At 49.9% G+C, this 19,420-nt stretch overlaps 1 protein-coding gene across 8 annotated transcripts in view; it reads right to left on the bottom strand.

The window, feature by feature from the left end:
• Positions 1–19,420, bottom strand: part of ATP2B4 (ATPase plasma membrane Ca2+ transporting 4) — a 97,886-nt gene that overhangs the window by 56,183 nt on the left and 22,283 nt on the right. The window lies entirely within an intron of this gene.

The following is a 19,420-nucleotide window of genomic DNA, read 5'->3' as shown; positions in this document are numbered from 1 at the left end:
TTTACGGCAAAATTGCTTTAGGCCACCCTGGCTGGTTTGGCTCAATGGATAGAGTATCTGCCTGTGGACCGAAGGGTCCCGGGTTCAGTTCTGGTCAAGAACCCGTACGTCGATTGCAGGCTCCTCCTCAGCCCAGGCACTGGTCAGGGCTTGTGCAGGAGGCAACCAACTGGTTTCTCTCACACCGATGTTTCCCTGTCTTTCCCTCTCTCTTCCACTCTCTCTAAAAAGCAATGGAAAAATATCCTCGAGTGAGGATAAAAAAACAAAAATTGCTTTAGGCCAATTAGTTGTGCAGCAAAAGTGTCCGGGGGAACACTTTGCAGGGAAAATATACCCAGAACCCTCTTGGGCACAGAAAATACCCATTTCCATCTAGAGGTAATGCTGACTCTTGCCCTCGCTCTTTGTCTCTCAGAATCGCCTCCATCATACAATACACCGGGCCGTGAGGCTGACACAGACCCCACCTCCCGCTGCCATCCATTCCTGAGAAACAAACCACCCCGCACTTCCTGACAACTCAGTCTGCAGCGAGGCTCAGAGCGAGTCCCAGAAAAGGAGACCTGCCTGGGACAAGAACATCATGGCCTCAGCCACCACACCATAAACAACAGTCAGGTGCTCTGTTTCCTCCAGTTCTGTCCAGAGAATCCCTTACTCTTGGAAAAGTTCCCGGCAGGCTAAAGGAGAGACAGATCTACAGGCTGTGAGGGAAAAGGGTAACTCCCCTGGAGGGGGGAGACTGGGGTATTTTTGAAGATTTAAATGGAACCCACTCTCCCAGTCTTCCCTGCCAGCGGTACCTATTAAATCTGGGAGATGAAGCCTGAGTGGAAACGGGAGAAAGGAAACAGGAGGGGCCTGGGGGCTAGGGCTTCAGGCTGGGGCAGCACTGTAGCCAGACCGGACCGGCCTGGAATAATAAGCGGCCACACTCAGCTCCGGCCTCTGGACTGCAGGCAGTGCTGCTGTTCCCTGCCCTCCCCTGCCCGCTTCATGGGCTGAGCACCTGCTCAGGAGGAGGTAGCACTCAGAGATGCTCCAGTTGGAGTGGCAGCATCACTGAGGCAGGAAGAGGAGGATGAGGAGGAGAAGGAGGAGGAAAAAGAGGAGGAGAAGAAGGAGGAGGGGAAAGAGGAGGAGGAGGAGGGGAAAGAGGAGGAGGAAGAAAAAAGGGGAGAAGAGGAAGAGGAAGAGAAGAACTGGGGAGGGGTTAGGCTGGTCCCACCTTAGGATGCACTCACTGAAATCTGAAACCTGCTTCAGGGCACCTCCCTCAAATAAAATTTGTTCTTTTCTCTGATCCAGATGCTCCCTTCCTCATCCCCAAAGAGGCTCTATTTCTCCTTAATTTGAGACACGACGGTAGGATTGGGCAGGGAGGGAAATAATATTTGTTGAGCACCTACAATGAGTCAGGTACCATGCTAAGCACTTTATGTGAAAATCAGAGAAAAACCCTCTATATATATAGTATATGTACATATATATGCACATACATATATATGCACACACACACACATACACACACAGACACACACATGTATTCTTATGTAGTGCCTAGCATAGTGGCTGATAGGTAGTGGTTGGTCCACACAGTAGTTAGTGTCATTATGACGACTATTGTTTCATGGACCCACACCAACAGCCCTCTAAGGAGGGCACCCTATCTCATGCAGGAGAATTTCCGGGAGCCAGGATGTGTGACTGTCCTGAACTCAAAGCCACCCTGCCTCAAGTACAAGGACGCTAAGAAAATGGAAACAAAGCTATGGATTTACTTCCTAAAGTTTGATGAGAAGGCCCACTCAAGCATGTCAAACTTGCGGCCGGCAGGCCAACCAGGCATGTGTTTGACACGCTTGGCCCACATACACCTACCTGCTCCTTGGCCATGACCTGTAAAAGCTCAGAAACAGGGAAACGCCTCCTTAACCCTTTGATTTTTCTGGGCTAGACCCAGGGCTTCTCAGGGGCAGACACACTCCACCTAGTCCTTCCTCCACCACATGTAGTACCCCTCCTCCCCCCACCAGAATACAGTAGTCTCTGGACTAGCATGATTCCAAGCACATCCATTTCCCACCTGGAGATGTGGGAATGGGGATGAGGGCTACTCCACTCTGTCATCTCTCACCCTTGGCCTTGGCAACCGGTAGTGACTTGGGAGAGACTCAGAGAGCCTGCTCTAGATCCTCTCTCCTTCCTCCAGCAGGGCACTTCCTGTGCCATCACCTCCTAGAGGGTCTTTACTCTTTCTCTCAGGCACTGCATCCTTCTCCCACCCTCTGCTTTCCCCCTTTCTGGTTCTTCTCTCTGAAGGTTTAAGCACCACACAGAGGCTGCTCTGCTCCCTCCTCAGACTAGTCATGGTCCGGGGTCTTCCTTCGCTCCCCATGCCTGCCCGCCCTCATCACTCCTCTCATGCCTGCTGGCCTGCAGAAGCGGACCTGAGCACACACCCTCCCCTCAATCTGCCGAGGCTCCAGGGAGGCCTGTGGGCAGAAGGTCAGAGGCAGAGCACACTGGCTGAAGTTCAGGTGCAGGTGGCACCACCTGTTATCATCAGCCACCACTAGGCCATGCCAGGAAGCCCAGTGAGGGCTGGGGCACCAAAACCAGGCTCTGCATGCCCACGGGATGGCACACCGTAGCTGGTGGGCCTGGGCCTGGGACCTGATGCAAATTCTCAGCACTTCCTAGAGAGAGAACATCACTTCCTGGTTAAGGGGTGGGTCTCACACAACACACACACACACACACACACTCCCTTGCCCTTCCCTGTCTCTCCCCAAAATCGGCTATCCTGACAGCATTTTCTCCCCCCCGCTTCTTCAGGTCTTCACTACCCTATCGCCCCTGTCTATGGGCTTTGCATATAAGCATGTAAGTTCTTCGGTTTATCTCTTCTTGTCTCCCCAACCCCACATCGAGGTATGTCAGTCTGTTCCATGCTTCAGGTCTTATTTTGTTGGTCAATTCGTTGTGTTTATTATATTCCACGAATAAGCGAGATCATGTGATATTTGTCTTTCTCAGACTGGCTTATGTCACTTAGCATAATATTTTCCAGGTCCAGCCTGACAGCGTTTTCAATCTAGCAGCAAAATGCAGCACTAAAATCGAAGCATCAGCCTGGAGAAAATATATCACTCTCAACAGCTGGGTTTCAGAGACCCAGAATTCATCCCTTCTCCCAGAACCGCCTGGTACTTCTTGGCCAAGTTAAGACTATGGACATGAAGGACCCAGTCATTTACTGCTGGGGGCATCGCCCAGAGAGATTCTCGCACAGGTCCGGAAGGGGACGCGTGTAACGATGCTCAGGGGGACATGTGTGTGGTGACAGGGAACTGAAGGCCACTTGGGATCCCCTCCCCTGTGATGGGCGAGCTGATAAAGGGGATATTATACAACAGTTAGAAATACAGGTCACATAAGGTAATACTGGTTATCTTAAAAACAGTGCTTAGTGGGGGTAAAAGGTGCTGTAACAGCTTTTACATAAATTAGGAACACATGCATCTAAAGCAATCCTTCAATGGAGGGTGGAAGAGATCAACCCAAGAACTTGTATGTATATATGTATAACCCATGGACACAGTTGGGTGGTGAGGGCCTGGGGTGAGGAGTGCGAGTGGGGATAGCTAGAAGGGGTCAATGGGAGATAAAAGGGGACACATATAATACTTTCATCAATGAAGACTTAAAAAAAAAAGCAATTCTGTACATTTGAAGGAACATATTTAAACAAAAGAACACATGAGAATTCTGCTCATGCACAAAAAAAGGGAACAGATGTGGAATGTGGGGAAACACTAAGCACAGGAAGGGCCTCGCAGGAGCCAAATGATAAAAATGGGCCACGAGTCCAGTATTGATCAAATCAATACTCTGTGTGTGTGAGGTCCAAAAACTACAAACAAAATTACAACACACCACGATGCTGAACCCTTTCAGACCTGGACTGTCTAAGACATGTTATGACAATGACAAAACTTATCAGCTCTGGCCAGATGCCTTCGGCAGTCCGGGGGAAGGTAGGGCCCACAGACAGCCTAGGCGTTCTCAAAAGAGTGATACCAAGAACGGGTCCAGGGTTGCCCCTCTGTTCCTTTGGCCTGATGACCCAGCTCATGTCCGAGACCCAGGAATCAACACGATGAAGACAGAAGCTTCATGGCATGGGTCAAGAAACCGAACCAGGAATGTGCCCAAGAGGCCAATGCTTCCCGGGCCCCACCTCCCGTCTCCATCCAAATATAGCACCAATATATCAAGATGAAAAAGGGCAATCCCTCCGCCCCAGAGCCATGGGGAAGGTACCCTCCCCCAAAGAAACCGAGTTGTGCTGGCCCAGGGCACCTCTATCGTCTCCCATGATTCAGCGGTGGGAGTGTTTGCTGCAAGCCAGAGCCAGACAATGTCGAGGATGAAACAGGAATACTGACCTTTCCTTCCGAGCAGGAGGGGGCAGAGCTGATTTCAGTGGGAATGGCAGAGCCATCAGGAGGTCGGTTGTTTAAGGAAAGGGGTGCTGGCGGCCCCTCTGGATCCCTCCCACCCGCCTGTGGGAAATGCTCAGGATAGGAGGGAGCTAAGCATCTGTCTTCCACGCTAAGCAAGGTGCAGCTCCTGGGGCCCGGGGACCGGAAGCTACGAGGCTGGCAGACAGGACGCGGGCCTTGGGCGGTAACGCTGGGATGTCTGGCGTGGGCGCTCTCTTGGGCAACACAGATTGCCTTTCTTGGGGCTGCTGTGGTTTTTCCACATTTGGGTCCCAAGGGCACAAAGGGGCTTTTTAGCAGCTGGACTGGGTCCTGTGTTATTTTTAGAAACAGATCTCAGCAGAATCATGCCATGCCCCTGGAGAGGGAGAGGAAGGCCAGTCCGTCTCCCTGGGCTTCTGGGTCAGGATCCTGTTGTCCCCAGCCGCGGGTTCTGCCAGAGCGCTCGGGGCCGAGGAGAGAGCTGTCTGGCCTCAGACAGAGGAGGCCACATCCCAGCCGCCGAAAGGGAGTGCCGTGGGCAGCTGCTCTCTCTAGGGGCCCAGCAAGAGAGGAAGCAAAACAGCCTTCCTGTGTGACCCAGACACTAGCCAGAGCACCACGCACTGGACATCATGCCTGGCCAGTGCTCCATCGCCTCCCTGCGCTCCTCACAGCGTGAGGGAACCATGGCTTCGCCTCGCCCGCCTTCTCTCAGCCCACTGTTCCCTGGAAGTGCCAGGGAATCGGGCAAGAACTCGGTGCTGAGAGGAGGCGTCATCCAGGAGAGAGCTGGGAGCACCTCCTAGCAGCCTGTGTCACCTCACGGCCCCGGTGCCTCTCCTTCTTGTTCACTCGTTGCATAGGCAGGAGCCACTAAGACAGCCTGGGCTTGGCAAGCAGACTGGCACCTCCCGGGCACTGTGTCTTGTTTCAGAGCAGTGGTTCTCAAGCCTGAGTGAGCACCACCTCGCCAGGAGGGCTGGCTGAAACCTCCCGCTGGGCCAGCTCCCAGAGCTTCCGGTTCAGGAGTTGTGGGGTGGCCAGGGAACACGCACTTGTAGTAGGTTCCCTAACCGGGGGATGCTGACGCTGCTGGTTTGGGGACCAGACTTTCTTACGCTGCAGAAGTTATGAGGCATCTCTGCAAAAAATGCCATGACAACGCCCAACAACACAAGGCGAACGCTCTTGAAGGCCTGGAGTGGGGTCTGGGCCAAACACTGCCTACATCTAGGCTGACAGGAGAGGCACAGGAGGGTCTCGCCATCTGTTATCTCCTGCTTTCCCTTCTCCCTCCTCCAGCCCTCCCAGGATGCTCTGCTTCCATTCATCTCAGGGCAGTATCCTTCCCGGAGACCCCTGATCTTCCCAAGGAAAGCCCCCGTCCTGTGAGAACAGAGTGGAGAGAAAGGACCTCCCTGTAGCAGAACCAAATGCATTTTTCAAGGCAAACCGAGGTACACCCAGGGTCAGAGACACACCGAGACCCTCTCTGGTGGAGGAGGCACCCAGCATCCCCTGCACTCTGGTTTCCTTCATCTGCAAAAGACAGGGCTGGAGGGGAAAATGAGAGGACAAAAGACCCCACCACTCACTTCTGGCTCCCCAAGTCTCACCGCCCCTTGGCGCTTCTGAACCCTGGCTGCCTTTTCCCTGCCACCCCCAAAGCCCTGGTCATGACCTCCTGCCACACCACCTACCCTCTGCTCTGAGGGGCACAGCCAGCGGCCTGGGCACAGGCAGCTGGCGGGGCAGCAGCAGCTGCTGTTTTCCAGCAGGCGACGGGCTGCTGTAAACACTCGGTGTAGGTTGCTATGGCAAAGCAAGTGTGCAGCCTGGCCTGGCGCTGCTATTTATGTGCCTGTGATGGCAGAGTGGTCTGTTTTTATTATTTTACTTTTAATGTTTCCCTTTCCCAGCCCCCTAAAACAGCCTCAGAAACAAAAATAAAATAAAAAAGAGCCACCACAACTTTCTCAGGGACAAAAAGGATAGAGCCGGCAGCACGGCTTAGACAGAAGTGAGCAGTGTGGGGGAGGGGTACGTTCCTCTAAAGAAGGGAAGGTGGGCTGCTGGTCCGCACAGCCTCGGCCCAGCTCATCAGAGAGAGGCCACGACTCAGCTCTCCTCACCTCTGCACCACCTACACTCAGTCTTCTCCCTTCCTGGCGAAACCAGGCTCCAGCCAGCAGCGTTCCTCACATCCTCCCGCCTCGCCACCATCCCCACTGTCAGCATGCTGAAGAGACTGAGGATCCCACTAGGGGTCATGGGCAGAGAGGCACAGAGCAGAGTTCCCCGCTCCCAAGGGTGCAGTGCCATCCGCATGCAGCCTGGCCACCCCTGCTGGAGGTCCGAAGGGAATGACCTCAGAGGTGGCTCTGAAGCAAGGGACCCAGGTCTTTCCTCCCCCTTATTAGAAGGTGGTCCTCCTGTTCTCCCTCCTCAGGGAGCTCTGGGGTGAGGGGTACTTCTGCACCACAAGATTTCAGTTTCCGTCAGGGTGGTGAGCAAGCAGTCAGCATTCAAGATTCAGACGCTGACCTGATCGATGTGGCTCCGTGGATAGAGTATTGGCCTGCGGACTGAAGCGTTCCAGGTTTGATTCCGGTCAGGGGCATGTACCTTGGTTGCGGGCACATCCCCAGTAGGGGGTGTGCAAGAGGTAGCTGATCTAACGTTTTTAACTCTCTATCCCTCTCCCTTCATCTCTGTAAAAAGTCAATAAAATATATTTAAAAAAGGGAATCCGATGCTGAAAAAGTATCAAAAGTGAGGCTGATTCATCTGGGACACGTACGTCTCCAGGGCCCCAGGCACCCAGGACAGGGCTGGGCAGAGGAGGTAGCGTGTGATCAGAAACCAGCCACTGGAGTCACACACACAGCTGAGCTGGAAGTGGATACTGACGTTGATAATATCTACGCCATCGGCTGTCAGTCACTAAATGACATCTAAGTGAGAGATGAACCACCTTCCAGAAACAGCTAGTTGGAATATAGAAGATGGTGTGGGGTTTTATCATCCCTCTTCCTCCACCTATTCCAGTGCCATTGGGTTCCTATGGTCCTCAGAGGAGAAACCTACTCCTGCCCCAATTGCTGATGGGCACATGGATCCGTTAAAAGTCAAGTTAGGGCGCTGTTAAGAAGAGCACCATCTCAGAACGAAATTGAATCATGGTGCCATGATGGCTCAGAAACAATATCAATGAGAACGAACCCACGGGGAGGAGAGAGGGCAGGAGAAGGGGGAGGCTGTTGCTAATTCCATTGGGGAAGCGCCCTCTGCTGCCCCAGGAGCGGTCACAGTCCCAACTGACAGCTGACAAAGTCTTGCTGGGAAAGTCAGGACTTGGGACAGAAATCAGTCTTGGCAGCACTTTGAGGGTCAGAAGAGCAGAGCGGGTATGGTTTCTGGGCCTGTCAAACCCACTGTCATCAGCACTCCCCTCTTCCTGTGGGGTGGGAAGGGTCCCCTGTGGGCCACCATCCTGAACAGCTGGGAGTAGGCTGATGGAGAGACACGGCAGGTGAGCTTGTGTCCCTGACACCAGTGTTTCTGTCCGAGTCTCAGGGTATTAACTCACGCTGAGCGGCCATTACTTGGGAACACATGAAGAGAAGCAGACATGTCTCAGAGCCACCGACACAGAGTAAGCTTCCAAAATTCATGGGCTCGAAAGAACATCTCTTCACAACGGGGCTCGGATCCAAGGTGAGGGACAGAGGGCCCATTGTGGAACGAGACAATGGGTAGGAGACAAAGGGAGCTCAGCCACAGCTGGTCATTGTGGATGGGAGTCCCAGGGAAGAGAAAGTGTGAGGTACTGTGCCTTCTTCTAAGCTGACAGAAAGGTTGTACCATCTCTCCATCCCAACCTCTGCCCCAGGGCCCGACCTAACAGGAGGAGTTCTTGAAAGAGCCACCCTATTCTGCCCATCCCCTGAGATAACGTTATCTGGAAGTCCCCAGAACCACTCTTCAGCACCCCCCCCCCCCCCACCTTCTCCCTTCTGGGGCCCTCCTGAGGGCCTTCTTAGACTGAGAGGGTTGGAGGCATAGTTCCCTCTTCTCCAGGACACAGTGCAGGGCTTTTCTGGGTGCAGGGAGAAGGAAGACCAGCTGTCACTACGGGAACTGTTCACCTCTCTAGGGAGAAGCAAAGAGAAACATGAAGAATTTAAGTTCTCTCAAACGCCCATTGGATTCTCAACGCCCACACACAGCATTTGAAACACCGCTGCCGAGCCCCTGAGGGAGGACGGGGAGGAGAACCATGGTGATGGTGGTGAGGAAGTCCGTAGGAAGTGGCAAAAAGGATGCTTTCAGGATTATTTCTGAAGCACCGAGCTGCCGGAAATGATAGGGAAGATATCTGCTACCAAACTCTTCCCACCTCCTCACTTTCCTCTGCATCCCTCATTCCCAATTTCTCACTTTGTTTTTCCAAATCTATGTATAACCTTTTCCCCATCTTGTCCTGTCTCCCTAACTTCCTCCCTCCTTCTATTTCCTCTCTCTCCCCACCGCCACTGGTCAACCTCAATCTCAGAATCTCTCCGATTCTCTCTTCTGCACATCACCAGGGACAGCCTACTTGGATGAAATTCTATTCCCCTTACCTGGGTAATCTCTAAAAATCAATCACCCCCATCTAGTCCATATTAGTTCGAACAGTGGAAGGAACATGGATATGCTGAGAAGCCAGGAGGGCACCAACACAGGGCCAGTCAATATCACTGGGGTCATGGATGATGGGCCAAGGCACACAGAACGAACTCTATGAGCCAATCGGCACGCTCCCAAATCCACTCGGGGCTTGCCTGGCTAAGTCGAATATATAGCATCTCAGTATGCTTGAAGCAGAGGCCAACTGCTAACACCGAGGACTCAAAGTGAGGAGTCCTAACAGAGATGGAGGGAGAGGAAGGATATGAGACTATTCCTATGAATTTAAAACTAGAGTCAGGACTCGGTATGCTCAGCCAAGTTTCCACTCCTGCATAAATAGGGAAGCAGCCCGATGCAGGAAGGAGGCTGGGAGACTAAATATAAAAGGCACCCAGGACTACAGTCCGACTCTGGCTCCTTTCAACGCTCATAGGGAAGCTGAAAATTCAGGAACTGAGCATGATAAGCTAGCCCTTCCCAACGACAAGCTGCAAGACCGTAGTTCCACGGTCACATCGCAGTTCTACTCTGAGCCTGGAAAGCTTGGGTAAGGAACAGGCATAGGAGGCTAAAGTCCAGCTCCCTGGTGACATGGCTGCCTTTGTCCAGCTCTCCCCACCGCCATGCAAGACTTCCAGGATTCACAGAAAGGACCAGAGCAGCAGGAGGGGCAAAAGGCAGCCTAACCCGGCAGAGCCAGACCTTCGTAGGCATCTCCCTCTATTTGCCCAACATTTGCTTCTACAAAATGTTTGCAGGAGCACCAGCTGCTCTAGTCTCACACACCCGGGGCCGGCTGTCCCAAATCAGTAAGATCTCCATCATCAGAGAGCAAGCCTTTTCGGGGTGCGGGGAGGGATCAGAGCTCTCCCTGCAGGGTTTCAGCCACTGGACTCTCCTCCCCTCTGCAAGCAGACAAGTCCAAAGGGAAGGCGAGGACACGCCAGCCTGCTCTCCCCGCCCTCCTCCACAGCCAGCTGAAGAAAGAGGACTCCTCGGGGGAAGTCCCACGGCAGGGAGGCCGTGGAAACTTTGCCGTCTAAGGCTGTGGAATTCTTCGACTGGGCTCCTGCAGTTAATCATCCCGGCGGCCTGGATTCCCAACTTGGGGCTTTAAAAGGTAGCACCAGAGCAAGCAGGACAAACATGTCAAGGAGAAGAAAAAGCAGGGAAGAGCTGGTGGAAGCCGAGAGATAACCACCTCCAACACCCGTCTTGTGAGTAACTGAGTGCGAGGAGGGGAGAGCACAAGAGAAGTAAGTGTAGACCACGTCCCAGAGTACTCTTCTGGCCTCAATCACAGTCAATGTGAGTACAGTCACATCCCAAAAGATCCCACGGAGAACACTTTCCTAACCCACTTGTAAAAGGATTATGTAGGGACTGGTTGGTTTGGAACATTCTCCTTGGAGCAGATCTGAAAAACCAGAGGCTCCTGTCCCCCTTTGGGGAAAAATTTGTAGAGAACTCACAGCTGGGAGCACGAGGCTTTGGAACATTAACTTCCAAAAGGGTAGAAGGGGCTTCTTAGGCCATGTTGCCATGGTTTCCTAGACAACAAACAGAGGTTTGGCGCTAAAAAAGGGGTAGGAGGGGGAACTGCCTTTTTCTTCCTATGGGAATAGTTTCAAGAGACAAGACCAGAGGGGAAGAGGGTAAAATGAGACGATTACAGAGGTTCAGGGGAGAGAAAATGGACAGCCCGGTCAGTTCCCATTCTTCCTGTATGGGCCAGGGTGAAAGGCCCCATTCATAGAATGAGGGGCGAGAGAAGCCGAGAAGTAAACAGGAAGATGAGCAGCTCTCTATATAAGATGCTCAGCCGACTCTCCTAGGAGGCAAGAGAAACCGAGGCTAAATTGAGCTGCTCTGGGAAAGGCAAGGCCCTCCAAAGGCTCTGAGTTTTGCCTGCAAGAAGGCAGGTGGGACAACTATCCCCAGAAGTGATGATGTGCAGAGGTGCTGTTACCCACAACCGAGGCCCACTGCCCCCTGCTACCCTGGCATCAGTGCATCACCTCCCTGGTCCCCTGGCCAGGAGTCTTCAACACTCATTCTAAAGGAGCCAGATGGGCAGAGCAGTGCCAAGTGCCATATCTACCCTGTCCTCCCAGCAGGAGCTGTCAGCTGAACAGGGCCACCTGGCCAAGGGGTTCCCTTTCATATTCCTGGGCAGCACTGTACCCTCTGGATGCCTTCCCCTCCACCTCCAGAGCTGGTGCCAGCATGACTCCACTGGAGAGAAGGAAAGGAGACAGCTGCTCGGGACTCTGCTACCCCCAAAGGCAGCGACTGTGGTGCCATTGGAGGGTAAGGACCACAAACGTCCCGTTATCTTCTCAAAGCAGAGAAGGGCCAGGGGTCAAATGACCAGTCCTAATCACCATGTCACCACTAGTCACTGCACTAGCGAGGGACCTTTTCAGGGAGCAGGCACCCCAGTTTTTCACCTGCATCAAACATCCCAGAGCATCCCAGAGTCACAGCCATGTGGGAACTCCGGAGAAGATCTAATACTATTTCACATAGGATTATATTTTACAATGAAGCATCTATGGATCACTGGGACAAAGAGGTTAGAAAGCAGGATATAGGCAGATGCAGCTGATGCAATGAAATCTGTAATAGGTGTCAAATGAAGAGCAAGATCACCTGGTAGGACACCTCCGGGGTCACCCCGCAGGCCAGGTGCAGCCAGCAGCTGCTGGGGAAGAGCTCGCTCACAGCATGAGCCTCCCGCCTCCCCCAATGGGCTCAGGCTCAGACCCTGAGCTTCCTTAAGGCTTCCCGGAGCTGCTACACACGCGTGTACAAAATGTGCCTTGAACACGGGCACCAGGTGAGGAGGTTGCTGGGAGACGAAACACCCTTAGCGTTGCTGGACAGACCACGCGCCGATGGGCTGCATTCATCTATCTGAAGGGGGCATCTTTCTAACCACTTTATAAGCTGCTATGGGCTAGCAGCTGCAAGAAACGGTCCAATATTGCTGTGGGTCACAGACCCTGCGAAATATCCAAGGAAGAAAACCAGAAGTGAATCCAGTTTGACCAGTGGATGCTCCAGAAGGGCTGACGATGTCAAATCAGCCAGACCCAAAGGCCCAGGCCACCCCAGAGCTCTGTCTAGGGGCCAGCCTGCCCCGTGTGGGCCAGGCTCCTGCACCTCACAGCTCAGGCTCTCCCATCACAGCTCCTCCAAGTTGCACCAGATTGGCCTTCCTCTCAGCATTCCTTCCTCCAAATCCATTCTCCTTGGGCCTTAATTTCTTACCAGAGAGTGGAAATAATGAAAGCAATCTACCTCACACAGAAGTTGGAAACATTATCACTCCTTTCATGTATGAGGGTCCAGTGCCCTTCGCTGAAGAACAACTGAATTAGGAAGCTGTTGAACAACAGAAGCAAAGGGAGGCTGGCCCTCGTCAGAGGCTCCTAGTGCCCCTTCTCCTCTACTTTGCAGGCCTGGCTGCACATCCTGGCCTGTGTGTACCAGGCAGACGCTGATACTGCCATTCATGGACTTGTCCAGCATCTCCAACTTTTGTAGCTATATCTGGGGAATCTGTCTGCCTGAGGTTCCCTCGTAAGTGGCGCTGGCAAGAAAGGCACAGCCCTACAGGTGTGGCTCAGTGGTTGAGCGTGGGCCTATGCATAAGGAAGTCTCAGGTTCAATTCCTGGTCAGGGCACATGTCTGGGTTGTGGGCTCAATCCCCAGAAGGGGGCGTGCAGGAGGCAGCTGATTGATGTTTCTCTCTCATCAAATGTTTCTATATCTTTCTCCCTCTCCCTTCTCTCTCTAAAAATCAATAAAATCACTTTCTTTAAAAAAAAGAAAAGAAAAAGAAAAAAGTCCTTTCTGGTTTTGGCTCAGCAAGTAGAGCATTGACTGCAGACTGAAAGGTTCCGGGTTCAATTCCAGTAAGGGCATATGTCTGGGTTGCAGGCTTGATCTCCTGTAGGCGGACATGCAGGAGACAGCCGAGCAATGATTTTCATCATTGATGTTTCTCTCTCTCTCCCTCTCTCTCTCTCTCTCTCTCTCTCTCTCTGTCTCTGTCTCTATCTCTCTCGGAAATAAATAAAAATATATTTAAGAAGAAATAAAAAGAAAGGCAGAAAAGTTCATGAGAGTCAAGAAGGTTGTGGTAAGAACTCTCATCTGATGTGCTATCTTTGGGCAGCCTTTTAAGACAGCCAGGCCTGGTGACATTACTCCTGCGGATTTTATATCACATGTTCTTTACGGTGATGTGACTCAGTTAAGGCCAGGCAACTGCAGAGAGAGCCTAGAAGAAGCTAAAATATACTCCGTGCTCCATGGTCCCACAAAGGAAGATAAACAGGGATAAGAGAGCAAGAGGGCAGCCAGAATGAAACAGTCTGGGAATTTTAGGCCCAACCCAGGCCGTTGGAGCTGGAGGATCCCTGCCCTGATGAGCTCAGACGATTGATATGGGTTTTCCTACTTCCTCCCAGAGGCAACTGTGACACATGCCGAGGGTGTGTGTAATGTGGTGTGTCATTTATCCTCTTAGGCTGTGGATACCTTGAGGGTACAGACCGTGGCCGGGTCAGAGGCAATGGGGACACCTTGAGGGTACAGACTGTGGCCGAGATAGAGGTTATGCAATTCCTGGTGCAGGGAGGGGTGTAAGAGAAACAGAGAAAGGAGAACAAAAAAGGATGGAGGAAGACTGAGAGGAAGGAAGGAAGGGGGCCCTTCCCCTCCAGGAACTCCCAGACACAGAGTCTAAATAAAGAAGACGCTGCACACCCAAATTAGGAAGCCCTGTGATTACAGTGGAGTGGTACAGAAATACACGAAGGGCATCGAAGCCATGTGGGAGACCAGAAATGACAGAGTTGACAAGGAGAAGAAATATACAAAGCAAAACAAACAAAAGCTCAGAACTATAAACAGGTAAAACAAAAGCTGCTCTCGTCTCTAGGCCAGTGGTTCTCAACCATCCTAATGCCTCGACCCTTTAATACAGTTTCTCATGTGGTGGTGACCCCCAACCATAGAATTATTTTCGTTGCTACTTCATAACTGTCATTTTGCTACTGTTATGAATCGTAATGTAAATACCTTTGTTTTCCAATGGTCTTAGGCTCTACAGCAACCGCTAGCAGGGTTGCCTAAGACCATCGGAAAACACAGATATTTACATTATGATTCATAACAGTAGCAAAATGACAGTTATGAAGTAGCAACGAAAATAATTGTAAGGATGGGGGTCACCACAACATGAGGAACTGTGTTAAAGGGTCACGGCATTAGAAAGGCTGAGAGCCACTGCCTACAGTCCTGAAAGCAGAGCACCCCAGGCATCTCGGACTCTGTCCCCTGAAAGGCAAGCAGAGGCGTGGCTGGAGCCCCAGACAACCCCTTCTCTCCTTTCCAACTAGCACTTCCGGGTCCAGGTGGTGTCACTTGTTGAGAGACCTTTGGCAGGGTGACAGCCCAGAAGAGGCTTCAGAGCAGACTTTGCAAACAGGACAATGGGCATAACTCCTCACCCCCTGGGAGGGTGACTCTCCATTTTCTTACTTCAAGGAAAGAGTAGGCTGTTCTCCATGCAAATCTTGATAGCCCCAAATTTGATTAAAGAAAAGAAAGCATCTGCATTATACACTGTAATACAGATTTCATTTTTCAGGAAATGTCTCAATTTTTCTACTTATAAGATAGAGGCATTGATAAATTAGAGAGAGAGAGAGAGAGAGAGAGAGAGAGAGAGAGAGAGAGAGAAAGAAAAAGAAGAGCAAACATCCACAGAAAAATGGATAAACAAAATATGGTATTATCCCTACAATAAAGTAATATTCAGCCTTAAAAGGGAGTGAAATTCGGATACGTGCCATAACATGGGTGAAACTTGAAAATGTTATGCTATTGTAACCAATGTCATCCCAATAAATTCAATAACAAGTTAAAAATTTTTAAATAAAATTAAATTAAAAAAAGAAAACAAACAAACAAAAAAGAAAACGGTATGCTAAATGAAAGAAGCCAGAAACAAAAGGGTCAATATTGTATGATTCCACATAGATGAAGTGCCTACTCTAGGCACAAATCCACAAGGATGGGAAGTAGAGTAGAGGCTGTCAGGGATTGGGGGAGAAGGTACAGGGTGGGGATATTGTTCAATGGGTTCAGTTTCTATTTGGGGTGATGAAAAAGTTCTGTGATGGATCGTAGTGATGGTAGCACAATCATGTGAATGTAGTTAAAGCCATTCACCACCATAAAAATATTTTTTTAAAAGAAGAAAACAGGAAAGCAAATAGAAGAGTGCTGGCATAGGGATGGGAGGGAGTGGGGAAGGGAAGAGCAGAAATAAACCCAGGGCTGTGAGCCTCGCTCCCACTGTCACCAGGCGCTCAGGACCTCCTTCTATTGGGGGTGGAAGCCCCGTGGGATAGAGGTCACTTACCCCAGACAGTGACCTCTGACCTGCCCAGGCCTGGGAGCCCACAGGGGCACAGCATCAGACAGCTCCCTGGCAAGGCTGTGTGGCAAAGCCAAGGGGAGGGAAATGCATGGGGCTTCGGAAGACCCTGCTCCGTGTACAGGGGGTGACGGGAGTGGGAAGGTGTTGAGAACAACGGACAAGTCATCTTTTCAAGGAGCAGGGAAAGTCAGCTTCCGTTTCTGCACACTCGGAAAGTCACCCCAGCATCAGCTCAGAGCACACAGCCTTCCAGACTCACAATGGAAATACAGAGTCTGCGGTCTTTTTTGAATACCTCAACTACTATTTCATTTGATCCTCCCAACAAACTTGGGAAATGGGTAATACTGTCCCCATTTTGTAGAAAAGAAAACCGGTTAAACACTTTGTCTAGAGCCGCACAGTAAAAAGCAGAGCCAGGACACTTTTTCTGTAAGACCGCTTTAAAGTGCTTTCCAGAAACGAGAACTCTTTTTCTCAGGGACCAGGTCACCTCTAAAGCACAGTGCAGTGACAGAGAGCACAGGCTCTGTGGGCCCATGAACCCAAGTCCCCACCCACCATCACTACCTGTTTGACCTTGGAAAAGCGAGTCCTTGTCTCTGTTCTTTAGCTTGGGTACTGATAAATTTGGGGTAACAACAGCGACCCCATTTGAAATATTTCAGACAATGAACCCATGTACAGGCACACAGTGCTGCTACACGGGAAGATTCCAATGGAAGCGCTGTGGCTATTCTATAACGCGATCCGTCAGTCCCTGCCACCGGGGACCTGCCCATCAGTCAGACTGTGGGTGAGCGGATACAGCCCTACTCCCCTCGTTCTGTTTCCATGAGAAAGGAACACCTCAAGGTTGGAAGAGACTGAAGGTCATCCAGGGGTCCTCAAACTTTTTAAAGTGGGGGCCAGATCACGGTCCCTCAGAGAGCTGGAGGGCCGGATTATATGAACTACTAATTCCTACTGTAACACCTCGGCTGCGCTCACTGCCCAAAAAACCTGGCGGGCCGGATCAGACTCCTCTGCGGGCCTCATGTGGCCCGCGGGCCGTAGTTTGAAGACGCCTGATTAGACGAATCTCTTCTCCAACGTTAGAAACCATTTCTTCTTACTGTTACCTAAGAGCCTACACGTTAGCTCTTACTCTTCCTTATACAGGCAAACCTCATCTTATTGGGCCTCACAGACGTTGCATTTTTTACAAGTTGAAGGCAAGACCCTCCACCAGCAAGAAGACGATGACACTTTTTTTTTTTTTTTTTTTTTTGGTGGTCTGGAACTGGACCCATGATGTCCCCAAGGTATGTCTGTACTAAACTGGGGCCTAGCCCTGGTCAGTGCGGCTCAGTTGGTTGAAAGTCGTCCCATGCACAGAGAGGTCACTGGTTCGACCTGGTTTCCAGGCTTGATTCCCAGTAGGAGGCATGCAGGGGGCAGCCAATCAATCTTTCCTACATTGATGTTTCTCTCTCAAATCATTAAAAACATATTAAAAAATAATAAAATAAATTAGGACCTAATTTGTGGCCACCACCAAAATGATGGGCACACATTCTTGCAATCCTACCATCACCTCTTGTGACAGCTCTTTTGATCCCGTTTCAACAGTTGGAGAAACTAAGGCCCCAGGTCCCAGAGTTAACTAGTGACCAAGCTGGGCCACGAACCCAGGTCTGCCTGCCTCCAAAGCTCACGTGCTCACCCATCACATGCTGCTTCTGCCTTAGAGAGCAGCCGGTCTACCCCATGGCAGAGGGGAAAGTAGCTTTGGTTGAATCCCAAATACCTGAAATCCAGGTCCTGTGACTGCGAAAAAGTTCCCTGCCAATAACATCTATCATTTGGGCTTAATCACAGGAACAACAACAGCCTGAAATTATTGGAATCGAGAGTCTAGGTCAGTGGTGGGCAACCTCATTAGTCAGCAGAGTGACAAACCTCGGCTCGCGAGCCACGCAGTTTGCCGACCATTGATTTAGTGAATGCCCAGTTAAGGAACGTTATTACCTGACAAGCACTCTGACTTACGGTTACAGACAAGAAAACAGCACCACAACATTTCTAAGAAGCAAGTTTCATATTCACACTGTCTGAGGCTTTTCTTCCCGCCATGCTGCTTCTCAGAACTTCAGTTTGCTCATCCTTGGATAAGAATCACTACCATTTAATTCTCTCTTCAATACATGAGTGCCTACTAAGTTCCAGTCCTTGGTTTACGCCCCAAAGTACAGTCATAATGAAACTATAATTGTGTACCCATTTTGTGCCGGACACTCTTGCCTTTTTTTTGCATGAAATTATGACTATGAATGCCTGGAAATGACTAACACGGTAGCTACTACTCAAAAAATGGTAATATTTATTATTTGCTTCTAGATCACAGCCTTCATTTTTTAACTGCCCCATTCCCTATTGTCTTCACATTTCCTTTTTTCTCGTCTTTCTTTTGATTTTCCTCCCCTCTTGTAGTCTGGAAGTTGCATTATTCCTAGTTTTTTAGTGTAAGCCTGGAAACCTAACATCTTTAACCTCTTCCCAAACCATACTAGGGCCTTACACCACTCAGACTCCAATCACAAACTTTCCAACTGACATGCTATTGTTACGAGAGATTCACTTTATTAATTATAGCTATATTTTATCCCTATAAGTTAGACATTGTTACCTTTATTTCCTTTGCTATCATTGTTAGTTAGACTTAGCACCACACTAACAATTTCCTTTGCCTATCATTCCTTCCTGAATCTTAGATGTTTCTTTTAGGTAATGTTTCTTCTTGAACTATTTTCTTTAGTGGAAACCTCTTTTTGTCGGTGTCTCTTCCCCCTCTCCCTCAACCCCTCCCCCCACGGGCCTTAATTTTGCCCTCATTCTTGGAAGATTTCCACTGATAATAGAATTCCTTGTTAGCAGTTATTGTCTTGGCTCAAAGCACTTTTCATATCCATTATTTCACGATCTTCTGGCTTTTATTATTGAGCTAGAGAAATCAGTTGTCATTCTAATTTTATCCCCTTGAAGGCAATTTACTTTTGAGTTCACTTTGAAATTATTTATCCTTGGTGTTCTGTAGTTTCGTTATGATGTTTCTAGGGGTGAAGTTTATTTCTTCTTCATGTGATTCATTAGGCCTCATAAATATAATAATTGTATTTAGTCAACTCTTGATCATTGCTTCTTCGTTATTGTCATACTCCTATTCTCTGTATTATCTCCTTATGGAACATTAGTTTAATGCAAATAGGGACCTTCTTACTCTATTCTGGAAGTGGGCAAACTGTATTAACAAATCTGGCCTGCTGTCCGGTTTTGTAAATATATAGTTTTATTAGCACCCAGGCTAATTTCATACTACAATAGGAGAGTTGAGTAGTTATGACAGACCATATGGGCCATAAGGCCTAAAATATTTACTAGCTGGTCATTTACAGAAAACAATTTGCCGACTCCTGCTCTCTTTTCTATGCCTCTATACCTCTTCCACATTTTTCCATCTTCTTCTCTTCCGTCTTCTATATAATTTCTCCAGAAATATCTTCCAATTCACTAATCCTGTCGTTATCTTTAATTACACTATACCTTTTCACCAATATTTTAATTTGCTTCCCTGTATTTCTTTCATTTCTAGTTCTCTCTGGACATCTGAGACACAAGCGATATCTAAAGAGAACTCAATCTAGTCAATTGAGTTTTGTTTCCCTTCACCATTCTTTTATTATCCTCTTATTTCTTTTAACGTAGTCAATATATATTTTAAATTTCCTACATACAACCACTCCACCCTGGCCGGTG

Source organism: Pipistrellus kuhlii, unplaced genomic scaffold (genome assembly GCF_014108245.1).
Source record: "Pipistrellus kuhlii isolate mPipKuh1 unplaced genomic scaffold, mPipKuh1.p scaffold_m20_p_18, whole genome shotgun sequence".
In the NCBI taxonomy this organism is placed as follows: domain Eukaryota; kingdom Metazoa; phylum Chordata; class Mammalia; order Chiroptera; family Vespertilionidae; genus Pipistrellus; species Pipistrellus kuhlii.
The sequence above is the reverse complement of the archived record's forward strand: the minus strand, read 5'-3'. Positions and strand labels throughout refer to the sequence as shown.